Consider the following 15746-nt stretch of genomic DNA (forward strand, 5'->3'; position numbering starts at 1 on the left):
TCACACATCCCAACTCCCCAGAGGCCTGAGGAAGGCATAGGAGTCCCACATGAGGCCCACGCTGGAAGGGAGCCTACCCTGGTCAGTACATGAGGTAGGGTTTACCACTTGCTTTTGCCTCTGGTTTTCCTGGAGTCATCCTACATCATTTGGGCAAGCTGCCCATTGCAATGGCCACGGGGTGAAACCCATATCACTGAGCCGCACCAACATTATTAACAGATCCTGTAAAGCGGACTTGTTTTTAGAACCGTATGCCCCAAGCTGCTGCTGGACATCCAACAACAGGGCATGCACAGGGATGCTTGTGATGCGAAGGTGTGTGGGCGAGGGGAAAACTGGCCTCAGTGAACAAAGGTCCTCCATCTTGTGGTCATCTGGGTCAGAAGCCACGTTTTTTTGGGGGGATCCATTCAAGCGCCATCGCACCCAATATGTCATCATTGGCCAGAGGTTGTGCGATTCCATTTACTGAGATGTCATCATTGCGCTAAAATATAGTTTTCAAACTTGAAAAATCCAACCCCTTTTTGGCCATAAAAAGTTGGCAAGTACGGCGCCATTTTAAAATCCCAGCCTTCCTTCGGGTGGGAGGCAGACGGAAAGTAAAGCGAGCGCCCTTCTCGTTCACCCTCCCTTGCACCAGTTTAAAGAATAACAGCAGTAAACTAAGTTTCCATGGCAACCCCGCCTCGTACCCAGCAGGCCGGTCCCAGACACTGACAGAGGGATGCGCTTGTTGGACCACCTGTGCAAACATGGTCTTTCAAAAGCAACTTTTACGTCAAAGATGCAGTTTCCTGTGCACGTGACTTCCATCCAAGCTGCATTCGTCTCTCACATAATGGGCTTAATGGCGCGGGAGGGCCCAAGTCTTCGGGTTTCAAAGAACTCTTCACTACAATGCGCCGTCGTCCGGTGCGGCGGTGCCGCTCAGATTACCAACTCATGGTTCGAGCTGGCACCCAAGGGCGACTCTTTCACAACCAGGCACGAGATCGTCCCTGTCTCGCAAGTGTGCAGTACCCACGGACACTTTCGTCTTTTTAGCCAGCATGAAGAGATACTTTGAGACTTGTAGTTTCAAGTTAACTCGAACCCCAGCGTGCAAAGTGTTGTTGGTTAAGAAGCCACGGTCTGCGGAGGGGTCACAAATGACAAGGTGCCACCTGGCAACTATGGGGGGGGGAGGGGGGTTAAACTGTCCGGTGTCGAAGGAGGAGGCCAAGGTTCAAATCCTAACTTCCCTACTTTGTCAAAATTGTGGAATTCTTTGCAAATCGTTTTAGTTGACAGTTCTATTACAGACGAACACTAAGTGCTTAGAAAACGGCTATTCCAAATATGTGGCATTATTAATTAAAACTAAAAAAACTGGCTGACCCTGCACGTTTGTTTGCACTCCGGTCACACGAGGATTAAGTAAACACTGATTTTCAACCAGGTACTCCTCCTGAGGAAGGGCAAATCAGAAAGAGAGTGTTCAGTGTGCATCCACCGGAGCTATCCTTGAACAGTGGGCAGAGTCCACTCCCAATCTGCAAAGAAGCCAATTAAGACTACAAATTTAATATCTTTTTTGTTCAACTTTTCAATGGGCCTGCTTAACAGCCCTTTATAACGAGTCCCCTACTGTAAAGTCAGTTATGGCCTGGGCATCAGGGGAGGTCCCATTAGAGCCACAGACCACAGGTAGGAGACCACGCTGAGGCCTGTGGGAAACCCAAGAAAGACCAAGGCCCGAGTTATGGGCCACCCTCTTCAGAGAAAGGCTAAGAATTGGCCAGAGACAATCAGATTTTGCGTTTGAGAAAACAGTTCTCGGCCATCTTAATTACACAAAAGGAGAACATTAAAACATTTGATTACCGTCACACAATGTGCAAACTTATACATTTAAAATGGAAAAGAGTTGGAGAGCTTCTGGGCATTGTAAACACCTAACCACATCGTTGAAGTCATGTTTGGCCACCCAGCTGGCCCCTAGAGCACCGGATAATTGACTTGGGAGCCCGAGTGCTAGCCACTGGGTCCCCCAGTTATAATCTTTACAAGGCAAACCCCCCTGCTCCCTCATGAGAAAAGGAACCACAGGCCAGCAAGTCAGCTGAGCCCCTAAACAGCCATACCACAGCAACCCAAAGAGGGATTCACCCTGGCACCATCCAGGAGATGGGCCTGGAAACTGGGCCAGGTCTCTGAACTCTGGCGTGACATCCAGCCCCCAACAGTCCCTCCCCAGGGCAGTGCCTCAGTGTAACCCAAAAGCCAAGGACAGTCCCTGTAGCGCATGCCCCTGGCCCTGCCTCGCAGCTCTGCCCAGACTTGATAAAAGTTTTAAAGCTAAATGTATCCGGAATTCACCTTCCTTCTTGTTCCAGATGACAAGGTGTCTTCTAGCTTTGTGGCCAAACCTGACTGACTCCGCAATAAATACGACAAATCATGAGAATACACATAAAGACAACCATGATGGAGAAAACCAACCACGAACAATCATCTGCCACACCTCCTCAAATTATTGAACTAGGGACGGGTGGGCAGGTTAAAGATGTTTGTGTTTAAGGCAGCAACTCGCATTGACGGTGGGTAGGGGCATAGCAAACCAGGAAGGGATGTGGGTGCTCAAACAGCCCATGGCTTAAATACCCCTCTCTTCTGCCCCTGCCCGCTGCCCAGGCGACCCTGCTGACTTCTGGCAGCCAATGGGCGCCAAGTGCGGCTTCCCGGCGGCACATGCCATTATGGCTGGGGGCTACCATTATGGCGTTACCCCTATAATCAAACTCTGCATAAGAGTTCTGATGTCATCTTCATGGTCCACTCACAGGGCTGCAGGCTCTGTGCCTGCATGAGTGGTTACTGCTCACATATTACATGCTCCACATCAGGTATCAGAGATAAACACAATAAGTGTTAAGAGGACGCCTCTGAGAACCCAGCAGGGCTAACAGGGGTCTACCACCTTGCCCACTTCAACCTCATCAGGCAGAAGTGGAATAAAAAGCCTGCTAAGGACCTAGACCCACATTCGGGTGAAGGTGGCAGAGCGGAGGCTTCACTGAACCTACAAGACTGTGGTCTCCATTGACCAATTTTGCAGTAAAGGAGTAAAGAAGATGCCCTTCACTAACCGAGAGAAGATATTCATATTATTACCTGGACACATATCCATCACAGTGATAAACATACCAGTCACTATACCCAGAGACTGTATCCCTGACTGTGGCACGGAACACCCTCCTCACTGTACTCAAGAACATGCAAGTCACTGGACCACAGAGTAGGCCATCTTTGTGACTCTGTCTATATACGGCACCATTTCATTACAAGTCATGTTCAGCATGTACCACAAGGCACAGTCACCACTGTACTACAGGAAACTACAGAGCCTGGCCAGAAGCGGTACAGGACAAAGCTAGAATTGGCCCTCTTGACGCAGCCAGCATTGCAACATGGCCAGCGTCATATCACCGATGGTAGCCAGCTTTAGAAGAGTCCGTAGGACGATCTCTGTTCTTCACAAACCACAAAATACCTCTAGAATTTTAGATAAAATGTTCATTTGCCAGAATCCAAAGGGTTTTTATGTTGTTAATGCGCGTCTGGCACCCTTTTAACTCACCAGAAGACAGATCTAAATATGCTGCCGTTCTGAAAGACTAGAAACAGGAGGTTACGTCAGGTATGGTCACAGTTTTTCACTTCTCGATGATTAGCAGACATGGTCACGGATTTCTCCAATCCACGGAGAGCACGTAAAATTGTCTCCCCATTAATCGCCGTCTTCTTATGGCCAATATTCAGTGGGAAGACTCCTTCTCTCCGAGATAAAAAGAAATAAACTTGACTAACGACCACTTCTAACAATGCCCTCGAACCTGGAATCAATGTAACCGATTTAAAACCACCTACATCAGAAGGTACATGCGCCACGGCCCCTTGAATGACGTGTTAGCAAGCCTTTGTCCGTGTTGTTTCGCGCCATGCTCTAGCTCCTCCCCACCTGTCTCCAATCCAAGGCACTTGGCTCAGAACACCAGCAAGTGTAGCTCTGAGTCACAAGTTCACAACACATTCAAGGAGACGTGCTCATGCATCAGAGTCGGAAACACCAAGGCACCCTGGCGGTTTCACTCAGATGTTTATAACCCCAAGGAGTTTTCCACTCACATTTTGAAGGGTGGTCAGAGTTTGCCAAACACGGTGAGTCAGAATGCAGCACTGTGCCGGCTCAGAGGACAGCCGCAGCCAGAAGCAGTCAGACAGCCCAATGAAGTGGAATAGACAGCAGTCTAGAGAGGCTTAGACGGGCAGGAAGTACGGAGTGATTTGTGGCCTGGACTTCCGGTCTTATTTAATTTCAATGCTCTGACTTGCAGTCTCACATTCTTTCATTTTTTCTGATACTTTCAATACCTCAATAGCCTGGAAAACAACAATAGGCCATTTCTATAGGGCCAAAGGCAGGTGAGAGGGGGGCAGCACTTGTACAGGAAGTAGGCCTGGCGTTGGCTGCCAGCCTTTGGGCTTTGTCAATGAATTCTTTTGTCATATTTTTTTTTTTTTTAACTTTAGTTTTGGGCGAGTGCCAGGCCCTCAGTAATATACAAAAAAACAAATCTACTGAGAGAAAAAATATTTTCTTGGTCTCAATGAGTAAGCATTGCCATTAAAGTCTCTGGCACAAAGCGAGCTACTTTGTGTGCGGCTGTGCTGCTCTTGTAACAGAGCTGAGAGTGTCAATCACAGTGAAGTTAGCCTATGGGTGAAGTGGGCTGACCCATTGATCCGGGCTGTCAGCTGTAGCGAATGAGAATAACCATATCTTACGCTTCTTACGAAATAAAGATTCCGACTTGAGAATGGGAAGACCCAATGGAGACAGGTTCCAAGCCTTTGCAGTCAAATAAGAAAAGGAGCGGATATACCCCTTTCTCACTCGCCTGTCCCTTGGACCAGAGAGCTGTAGCCGGACGACAACATTAAATCTGGCAACAAGATACCGGGGACCAACAGAGGAGCGGGACATAGACCATGGGTACTCGCAAACATTTCCTCAGGGTCTGTGGCGTGCCAGAGGGTCACATTGATGCCAGCAGGGTGCGGTTTGAGGTGACTTAAGGTCTGCCACTCTAACCGCATGCGGCAAGAAATAAAGACAAATAATAATAATTGGCTTTGTGGGTGGATTGCACAGTGAAGCCAGAAATCCTGGGATCATTCCCAGCTTCCCTTCTTGACCAAAGTGTGTGATTCTAGGCAATTGTTTAATTTTACTTTGCCTCCGTTTTCTTCGTTACCACATATGAGGGCATCCTCAAATGTGTGACTTCAGGATGTGCTCTGTGCAATACCCTCTCAAGTGTTTGATTTGTTAAATTATAATGTTGTGCCAATAATAATAACAACCACCACCACCTCGGGCATACAGAGGGTGCACCTGACAAATGACGTGCCTTTTGGTTCACTTATGGCATTGTTGTCAGAGTGGGGGAGGCATGAATGTTTCTAAGTTCATGTTTGAAAATGATCACTTCTAATAAATGGCTCTCAATGCTGTGATTTAATCTGATGTCCTAAAGGGATTCAGGTGAATGAATGAATGAATATGCATTTGTATAGCGCATGGCTACCAGAAGGCCTCCCGGCGCTTGGAGCAGAGTCATCCAAAGGACATCGACCCCTAATGATAAGATGTGCAGGAAAATCTTCTTTGCTTATTTAGCTTGCCTATTTTATAGCATTCTGAATGTTCGTGCTCTGGCAAGTAAACAGCAAGTCAGGGCTGCTGTTCACGAGGGGGCCACATAATAACGCGAGCCCTGAGACAGACTTTGAGTATCTCTGCAAACGTTCAAGACCAGAAAATTAAAGAGGATCCTGTTCACTGGAAGCCAGTGAGGAGACCTGTGATGGACAGATGCAGGAAGCATGCCACCACAGCTTCAGAATGAGATGAGTGGCGGCTTACGGAACCACTTACAGCCACCAAATTAAACCAGCCGAATGACCAAGAGCGAGATCGATGGCGTAGTCCAATCGAGATGTGATTTTGACCACCGTTTTCGTAGAGTGCAGTGGCAACAGATCAAGAAACTTTAAGGGCATGAGGAAATCCAACACAGGATCAAACAACTGCAGACACCTGTGGTTGAAAGGAATGTTGATTGTCGAACTTAAAGCCCAGATTCTTTGTCACTTTGGTGGGAGGAGGAGAAGATGGGAAATAGTAGTGGGTGGAAGAAAAAGGTGGATGATAACAAACCAATTGTTGACGAGAACTGGCTAAAAGCCCCACTAATTAAAGTATAATACACATATAATTTTCAAAAAATCTATTGACTAATGGTAGACCTAAAAAAAAAAAAAAAAATTAAAAAGGAGGAAAGAAGACAAAAGGAAGAAAGAGGAAAAAGTGATAGAAAAACTGGGCTTTAGAAATAATTTTTCAGAACCAGTAAATTTGGTCAACACTAGCTCCAACCAGCTACAGTGCAAGAATTTTTTAGGTGACTCAGCAAAATTAGACTTTGCCAATTGGGTGCTCCAGTTTGCCTAATAACATGGCCATTTTGAGGCCATCTGTTGCCCTTTTATAGTTGCATCATAAGACAGCTACCGACAGAGTTTTAATGTAACTTAGACCGCAACTGCTGGTAGCGGGAGAGAGTCTGCAGGGAAGATTATATATATATATATCAAATAAAAACTCAGCTGTGTTCTCCACGCGAGCAGAACGCGTTCTCCAAACATCTCTTTAACAGAGTACAATCGTAATACACCACTGTGAATCAACACAAGTCTTGACCGGTTCATTCGAGGTGGCGCAGTCATCAAAGATGTTCACTCAGAAAAGGGGCTGCAGCTATGGGCCGAGCTGAAGATATGGTTGTTCTCGGTGCCCTAAAGATCTGGATTTTGTTTGTTCTGCCAGCAGTGCCGGGACTCTCCTAGGAGTAACTGCGCACAACAAAACATCTTCATTCATTCATTCATTCACTACAGTGACAGCACAGATCAATGGGTCAGCCCACTTCAGCCATAGGTTAAAGCAGTGACCTAGCTTTGAGCTCAGCTGTTCCAAAGCCTGGTATTGCTAATGTGCTTTTTTGAGCTTACAAGGTAGATTTCTGGCAATAAACTACAATCATTCATGTTTTTCTTTAAAGATAAAATTAATAGCTGCAGAGAGAAGCAGGAACCATGGAGGCTGTGGGTTTAACATTATGATTATTGACTGTGCTAAGGGTGGGTGGTGGTAATGTGTGTGCGTTTACATGAGGCGTCTTTTAACATAATGTCAATGAAAATGATTCATTTGTATACAGCACAAGGTCGCAACTGCACTTACGTACGTGGTGTTATTAAAAGTTAGAGGTTTTGGTGTGCTCTCAACGCTTTAACACTGCCGAGCAGGAAATCGTCGGAGAGCGTACGGGGCACCAAATGTATCTGCACTCCAACCTCATCTTAATTTCTGCTCCTTCAGAAGGGAAACCTATTAGTGCGGCCATATATCAGCTGCGGCCATATAAGCAGCTGTACATGACGCGTCATTCCCATTCCGGCCAGCGACAGTACCCAAAGCAGAGCGCACCCCCCCCCCCCACCCCTCCCCGCTTATTGTGTGTGCAATTTTGCCTCATCTACAATAAGTGGTCCACATACCCGAGAACGAATTTGACACGTGGGTTCTTCAAATGACGAGTTCCCTTTAGCAGACAATACTGACCAATTATCAGCAAATTACTTTTTAGAAAAATATCCCAGTCACCCAATCCTTGATCAGGTCAAGAATATGCAACCACTTCAGTTTAAAAGTAGAAACTCCCCTTTGGATAATTCGGGCACAGAAATGCTGATCTCAGCATCTGGCGGAATAATGCAATCTAATCTAAAGGCTTTACAATAAGAGTATTTATTCTTCACTGCAATTGGATGCAACAGGAGAAGAAGGGGGCGTTGAAAAGATTGGGCACTTGGGTCCCCAATATTATAATTTGCTGAGGGTGGGGGAACTTCACATTCCAGAAATGAGAAAGCCTGTATGGAACTCTGCCCGACTCCCCCCGCCATGACCCTCCTACACGGAGCTGCTTGGCATCCCAGCTATGTCTCGTTCCATACCGTAGCCGATCAGCAGAGCAGGGAGCGCCGCCAGCCTACCCCCTCCCCAGCTCCAGAGGCCCCCAGAGGAGCAGCTGGACTGCCTCTACTCCTGTGCCAACCGTGCCAACAGAAGCCCACTTGTGACCAGAGCGCGCCGCCTTCAAATGGATTTACATAAGGTAATGCTGCGCCCACTCACTTCACCTCTAGGGGTACGGGGTGCAGAGGGTGGGCGAGTGGCCGCCATGATGAATATTAACTAGGCAGCCACAGAGCTCGCATGGAGTACAGTGCAGAAGTGGACTCCCTAATTGGGGTCAAATTCCGCATGCGCGGTCATCTGTGCGCCGGCCGCTCCTTGACTCAAGCATCAGGTCCGAGCCGCGGTGCAAGATGCTCGGCAGCCATTGTTCCCCTTGCTGTGCAGCCTGAGCTCACCGCACCAGCGCGCGCAGCTGCGTCAGTGACCTTACACGAGGTGGGTGTGATGACTCGCTCATTAAACAAGCATTGCCAAAGCCAATGGGTCCGGCTTAAACTGAGTCCTGGCTAAAACGTTTAACAAGAATTTGCAATGCAATTGTCTCGTATTTGTGGGAGTTTAAGCTATTGGCATTGTAAAGGACAATGCCTTTATTTATCTGTTTTGATAATTAACACATAAATAAAAGGCATTGTCATTTACAATGCCAATAGCTCAAACTCTTGTAAATGCGAAATCTATTTCATTTCAAAGAAGCGCCCGCCAGTGTCCCGGGCTGCTTGGAAAGTGAGAGCGCGCTGAATGTGCTGAATGTTGCGGGAATGCATGTCATGCCTGCAGTATGAGAAACGCATTAAAGGCAATAGTGCTTAAAGACTAAATAAGGCGTACCGTGTAACAACAGAAGTAAAAAGGCCGTCCTCAAGGGAGGTTACAAATAAGGACATGGCGGTACTAAGGAGAGACTAACAAGCCTATTAACCAATCAGAAGCCAGCATTTACAAAGAAGAAAGACACAAGACAACGAAAAATGGGACAGATGTTCAAATCCATACTTGAATACAGCATGCCTCCAAAGTGATGGTGGGATATGATGTAAAACAGTGATCTGTGCACTGGAGATCAACCGCTCCATATTAGGCGGGATGATATATCAAAAAGCCCAATCGTATGAAGTTACAGAGAAACACAGGTCAACCGCGGCTCCTCCATTATGGCGGAGGAGTGCCGCCCTGCCTGCTGCGAGCGCAGAAGGCACACATTTATAAAATGGCAATACCAATTTATTATAATGTGTTGCAAGCTTGTGCTGTTACAGCGCGAGGGCAGGGGGCGGGGCGGATTAGTGCAATTGCACTATTACTTCAGCCCTTACCAGTGCGCATGTCAGATTGGCCGACTGTCTAGAGCTGACCAATCTGAAATGCGCACTTCAGAGCTAGCAATCCCAGGGCTGGGAAACAGCTGAGGGATTGCAGTCACAGGCCCCCAGCCTCAAAATGGGTGCTGGGTTAACCTCCTCCAACCAATCCTGGAGCTGCAGTACAAGGGAGGAAGTCCTTTCCTTTCCACACTGAGTCACCGCCGAGGAAAGTGCCAGGACGAAGAAAGAGACCACAACCAGAGCCTGCGTGCCAGTAAGTGCAACATATAGGGTGATTTGTTTGGGCATCACGCCTCACCATATTTTAATTTTGCCAGCCGCCACTGAACACACTTGTGTATATTTTAAAATGATTGGTAAATATAGGTCTGCAGACAGTAGCAGTGTCAAGCCAGACCTAAGAAATGTAGAAGTTCCAAGCAAACAAAGCACCAGAGAACTTAGGACATTTCTGGGAGTGTTGGCATCACATGGCATATTGAGTAAGCCTTCTGTCCGGTTCTGTCCATTCATTATCACCCTCCCAACCCGGAAGAAGGGCCAAAACATGCCTGCTAATATCATGGACAAGCTCTTTAGTTGCCCCATGTCCTATATGAGATATTTTACCAAACCTGGCTTTATATCTTGAGCATTCCATTCTGGATTGTTCCAAACAGGCTTTAAGTTATGTAAAGGCATAACACCTGGAAGGTCAGAGGGCCATGGCTGGCTGAAGATCTGACATGAGACAATCTGAGACCTCTACCAATGATGGCTTCTCTCCAAGACTCATCATGTCTTCCTGACAGCAGACTGATCCAAAAGTGCACAAGGGTTTCAAGGCGATGTTTGTGTCCACATTCTGACTTCAGGTAAATTTAGTATGTGACGGTCTCCTCTCCTTGCCTTTGGGATATCTTCTTCCGTCATGGATCAATCACAAGGCATTGCAAATTAGGATGCCCCAGAGAAAATGCTTTAAAGCTGGAAATACAGCAATTAGAGGAGCATCTCACACCCGCTCACAATAGATCACACAAAAATAGCTCTCGCCACAGTAGTTATAATTAAAAAAAAAAGAAGACCATCATCCCCTCCAAATGGAAACAGATGAGTAACATCTCACAGCAGCTGGAAACAGGGGAGGAACAGAGAGAGGTTACTCTCCATTACCTCCTAGAAGTGGTACATAGCAAGCTCACACTGGTCCAAAACGGGAGGATAAGGGTATATGTCACATGAAATGGCGACCAGGAAAATCTAACACGGCAGAACAAAATATGAGGACAAGAGAAAGAATGGGTATAATCGAGAAAGTCATCTTGGTGGCTCAAAAATAAGGGGGTGGAAATGCCCTTCAGCAGGGCTGGGAAAGCAACATACAAAAAAATCCCAGAGAAAAGCTTGGCAGGTACCCAGCCCAAGCCAGCCTCGCCTATAAGAGCTGCTGAGCACAGGGCCAGGCAGAAAGAGTTCAGTTCATCCTGGACAGGGGTCGGTCAGTAAAAAATGTACAGCCACGTCCTACACATTCTTAGAGTGTAAAATACATTTGCCTGAACGTTCAGGTCCACCTATGATAAAGAAGGAGCAGTTTGCTCACACCACTGCTCTCCTGCCACCCCCCTGCCCGCAATGTTCACTACTACTGCTCTCTGGATCTCAAATACACATGGTCAGTCTCTTGTTGAATAGCACAGACTGACCATGGAACTCTACCCAGAAGGGTATTCAAACCTTTCAATCTATCACCCTTGTGATGTATACATGATCAAGAGAGGGGGTTATTTAAAAAAAACTGAGTGAGATGAAAAGCCACGGAAGAGCTGGGGTTTGAAGACGAACACAGAGTGTGGGTGAAGCAATCCACAGGGAAAGAAAACGTATGAACTGTCATGGAGTGCTAAAAGCAACAGAAAAAAAGTAGTTCCATCAATGTAAGCAGTGGAAGGATACAAGACATCCAATCAAAAGATGATAATGAAGTAGTGCTCCAGGGGAGGAGAACGTACAAGAAGGAAAGTCATCAAACAGGGAGCAAGCAAACAACACCGACAAGAGAGCTGACCAGTGATAAACAAAGGGTTGACCCAAACCCTACTACAGGTATTGCTGTTGTCCGGAATAGGTCTTTCAACAGAGGCAAGACCTAAAAAGGGCTGGAGGCAGTTGCCAATTAAATCTGCACTGTACGTTGAAAGTGGTAGCTCTTGGTATTTTTCCAATTTCTACAGCCTTCATAAAACCGAAAATGATTTACTTTGTTCATTAGGCAAAGGTGAAAGATTACCCATCCAACATGGATGCAACAATCAACCGTGTTCTCTGTCATATCTGTAAGGCAAAGCTCTGTGCCATCATACCTGATTAAGCTGCGGGCGACCATCACAACACCTGAAAGACCCACTGCACCGACATCAACATGTCATGGCAGCTACCAGGTGTTTCGCTGTTCGGAACATATAGTCAGTTTGTGTCCATCTTACAACCCTGGCAAGGGCACTTGCAAGCAAAGAACCACCAACCACACCATTCACTCCAAGGCACCTTCTTGTATTTCCTTTGCGGTGAACTGTTTTCCCCTTACAGCTTCTCCTACCAGAGGAAGTGGACATCCTCTGCAGAGCAGCTATAGGCTCGAAGTCCAACCCTTTCTTAATGAAAGCCCCACTCATTGGGTTGGGCATCATGTCCAGATCTGCCTGGCCATGCATTACTGCAGCCAGTGCAGCTAAGGGTTAGCAGCAGAATCTACAAGCAGGCAACATACCCTCCCATCGGAGGCGTCAGCACCTCTTAACCATCTCAGTCCACTGAACATAATTAAGGGAAGCATCCATCATGAAACACCACCAAGACCTGCAACTAGCAACCTGTAGGAAAAGATCAACTTGGCTGAGGTAGTCCCAATCCTGGATGCAACTACTACTGCTTGTAAGTTCAGAGACTAGGGATGTGAAGGAGACAGGCCAGGAGGGCTGGCGTTTGCCACGGGAATGTGTGTGTGATTATGGGAATTGATGCCAAGAGACTCATTACACACATATGCGATAATTGCCCTTTCCCTTATTGGGCCATGATCGTGATGGTGCAATAATTAGCTGCCGACATTGCCATCTTCAGCAGAGAGTATAATTCACTACAACTGACCTAAACAGAAGGTAATAATAGTCATGAAAAGCTTAGACTTTTTTCAGCCAATCACAATGCTTACAATATTGGCATTAACTACGGTTCTTCATGTACACTATACGCCTAGCAAATGGAAGAAACAGGTATTTGAAGAAGGGGACAACAGGTAAAGATGTAAGATTGTGCTGGGCAAGATTGGGGGTTGGGGCAGGAGTGAATTTATTGCCAATTGCTTTGTGGAACGGTCTGGTATTTACCCTTTTCTGTCATTACACATCCCTCCCTTTGCCTTGCAGAATCGGCATTTAGTAGTTAGTGCTAATACCTTCAGACCTGTATTCTTAGGGCAATAATACTCAAGTATTAGCCAACTGACTAATACTCATTTATCTGGCTCTTCAGCATGAAATACTGAGTTCAGCCCGCCAGGAACCAAATGCATGACATACAAGTTGCCTATGTTTTTCTGCAGGAGGACATTAGCCAAGTGACGCATCCATGCCCATAACCTACATTGCCAGCTGGCACACTGACACACACACACTGACGCACACGATCTGTGAGGGGATAATGGACTGTACCACCAAAATTTGGGCAGAAATATTATACTCCAGCAATTTCAACAAAAAGCAGACATTTGGAGATTATATGGATATGCAGTCAAAAAAAACAAAATAAATAAAGCAAGTTAAAAGTCATACGAGGCATAAAGTTTGAAAGGCAAGGATACTCCTTATTTTTCAACAAAACTGTTTAATAGGTGGATTGATGCAGAGAGTGCATGTAAATCACAATTGCGACACAGTGTTTCAGGTTGTCCATGCGCTAGAAGAAGAACCGTGTGTGCATGTGAAATCACGGAAACTGTAAACTACAGAGGTACTGACTTAAAACAGTACTTTACTGTTGCTCTAGGATGTTAAAGTTACAATACACACCTCACTACGGTCCTGATTACGAGTTTGGTGGACGGGTTACTTCATCACAAACGTGACGGTTATCCTGTTCTCCGTATTATGAGTTCTATTATATTCCAATGGATATAATTTATTTATTTATTTATAAAGTTTTATATAGCGCGAACAAGATCCCAAGGGATATCAGAGCGCTTTACAATCAAACTAGAACTGGAAGGCTAATAATGTAACAACAAGTTAAAAACACAAATGATCATAAGGTGCGCGAAAATTCAAATGGAAGTTATGTTTAACAAAGTACAGTGTAACGACAGAGGGACACAGTATGTCAAAAAAAAAAATGTGTGGTAGTAAATGTTGAAACAATAGTAGTAGGAACAATGTCAGCGGGCCAAGGGGCCAATTACTGAAGGAGTTTATTCATCAGGAATCTTTTGACTTCCAGTTTGAACACTGTTGTTCTGGAGATTCTGCGTATTTCTGGAGGAAGAGAGTTCCATATCTTTGGAGCCGCGCCAGAGAAGGCTCTGTGACAGGTTCTCTTTTTGTTAAGGATAGGTGGTTTCAAGAATAAGGTAGTGGCGCTTCTAGAGGCTCTTACACCACAAGATAGTTCAAGTTTTTGTGCCAGGTACCTGGGCGTCTTGAAGTGGATAGCTTTGTGCATCATAGTGGCAATTTTTAGCTGGATTCGTGCTTCATAGGGGAGCCAATTTAGAGTTTTTAGGACTGGCGATATGCGCTCATTGCGTTTGGTGCCTGTAACCAGTCTAGCCGCAGCATTCAGTGAAGCCCTTAGCGGAGCCAAGGTGTATTTGGGCAGGCCAGCAGAGGGTAGCACTACCGTAATCTAGCCTCGGTAGGACAAGCGCTTGAACCACCTGCTTGAAATCCTTAAGTGGAAGGAAAGGTTTGATGTTTCTGAGTGTCCTTATCAAGTGGTTTGCTCCTTTACATGTATTGCTGATATGATTTTTCATATTCAGATTCTTGTCCATGGTGACTCCTAGAGATTTGGCTGAGTTTACGATGAGCGGAGTGCAATTGAAAGCAGTGAGGTGGCTCAGCCAGAGGTCAAGATTGGGGGTTTAATTCTGAGGGGAGACGAGCAAGAATTCTGTTTTTGAGGTGTTGAGCAGGAGATGGTTCTCAGTTAACCAGTTTTGAGTATACGTTAGGGTGGTGTTGAGTGATATGAGGTTTTCTGGGGATGAGATTTTCAAGTAGAATTGCATGTCGTCGGCATACATGTGGAAATGAATATCCATGGAGTTAAGTGCGTTAGCTAATGGTTCCAAGAAAAGGTTGAAGAGGATAGGCGATAAAGCAGATCCTTGGGGGACCCCCATGAGAACAGGCGAAGGCTGGGAGAGAGTGTGGAACTGGTAATACAGCGGATGGGATATCCGTCACATTTGTGATGAAGTAACCCGTCCGCCAAACTCGTAATCAGGCCCAGAGGGTTAAAATAGTTACAGGAATATAAAAGTATCTTACATTTTAAAACACCAAGATCGCCCAGTGAGTTAAACGCTCATCAGAGTAATCTGAGGCTCACAAATTGGTATTCCAACAAGGTAAACTCAGCCTTCCATCCTTCGGGGGTCAATGAGTAAAATTTAATTAGGTAACAGAATCACCTCTCCTTTACAGTGCTTAGAATTCCAGAAGTGCATTATAAAGCGCTATATGAAAACGTTGTTGATACTACGCGTTTACCAGGCAGCAGTACACGGCTACCTAAAGGCGATCCAGTTGGGAGTAGACGCACGTGTCCCATAAATTCCCCAGTCTCAGAGCAATCTCACAGAATACCACAAATCACAGCATACGGGCTTCAACCCTTTTAAAATGTTCACCGTGGATGCTTTATACCTTTACAATTTCCTTTGGGGTGCAATTTATTGGCAGCCCTGAGCGTGGTCATAAATCTACCATTAATAAAGTGCACAGAGGAGGAAAGGGTTTATTCTCATGACACAATATACGTCTGATGCTGTTTACCTTCCCCATCAATTATACACGCGTTATTTATCCCTCATAGGTTCTTTTGCTGGTTTTGTTTTACGGTTGGGGCACTGTGTAATATTGCACACACCTTAAGTTAGTAATGAGCACTACACTAAATAGGTGGTCTTACACGGAGTGCGCAAGCAGCGCTGTTAAACTGACTTTACGCTTCCTCACAACTCAGCATCAGGAGGAAACAGCCCATTTACATCTTGTGAGAACTTT

At 45.9% G+C, this 15746-nt stretch overlaps 1 protein-coding gene across 4 annotated transcripts in view; it reads right to left on the minus strand.

The window, feature by feature from the left end:
* The window catches only part of AGRN (agrin), a 726538-nt gene that overhangs the window by 629146 nt on the left and 81646 nt on the right, over positions 1 to 15746 (minus strand). The window lies entirely within an intron of this gene.

Source organism: Triturus cristatus, chromosome 1_2 (genome assembly GCF_964204655.1).
Source record: "Triturus cristatus chromosome 1_2, aTriCri1.1, whole genome shotgun sequence".
NCBI classification, from domain to species: Eukaryota; Metazoa; Chordata; class Amphibia; order Caudata; family Salamandridae; genus Triturus; species Triturus cristatus.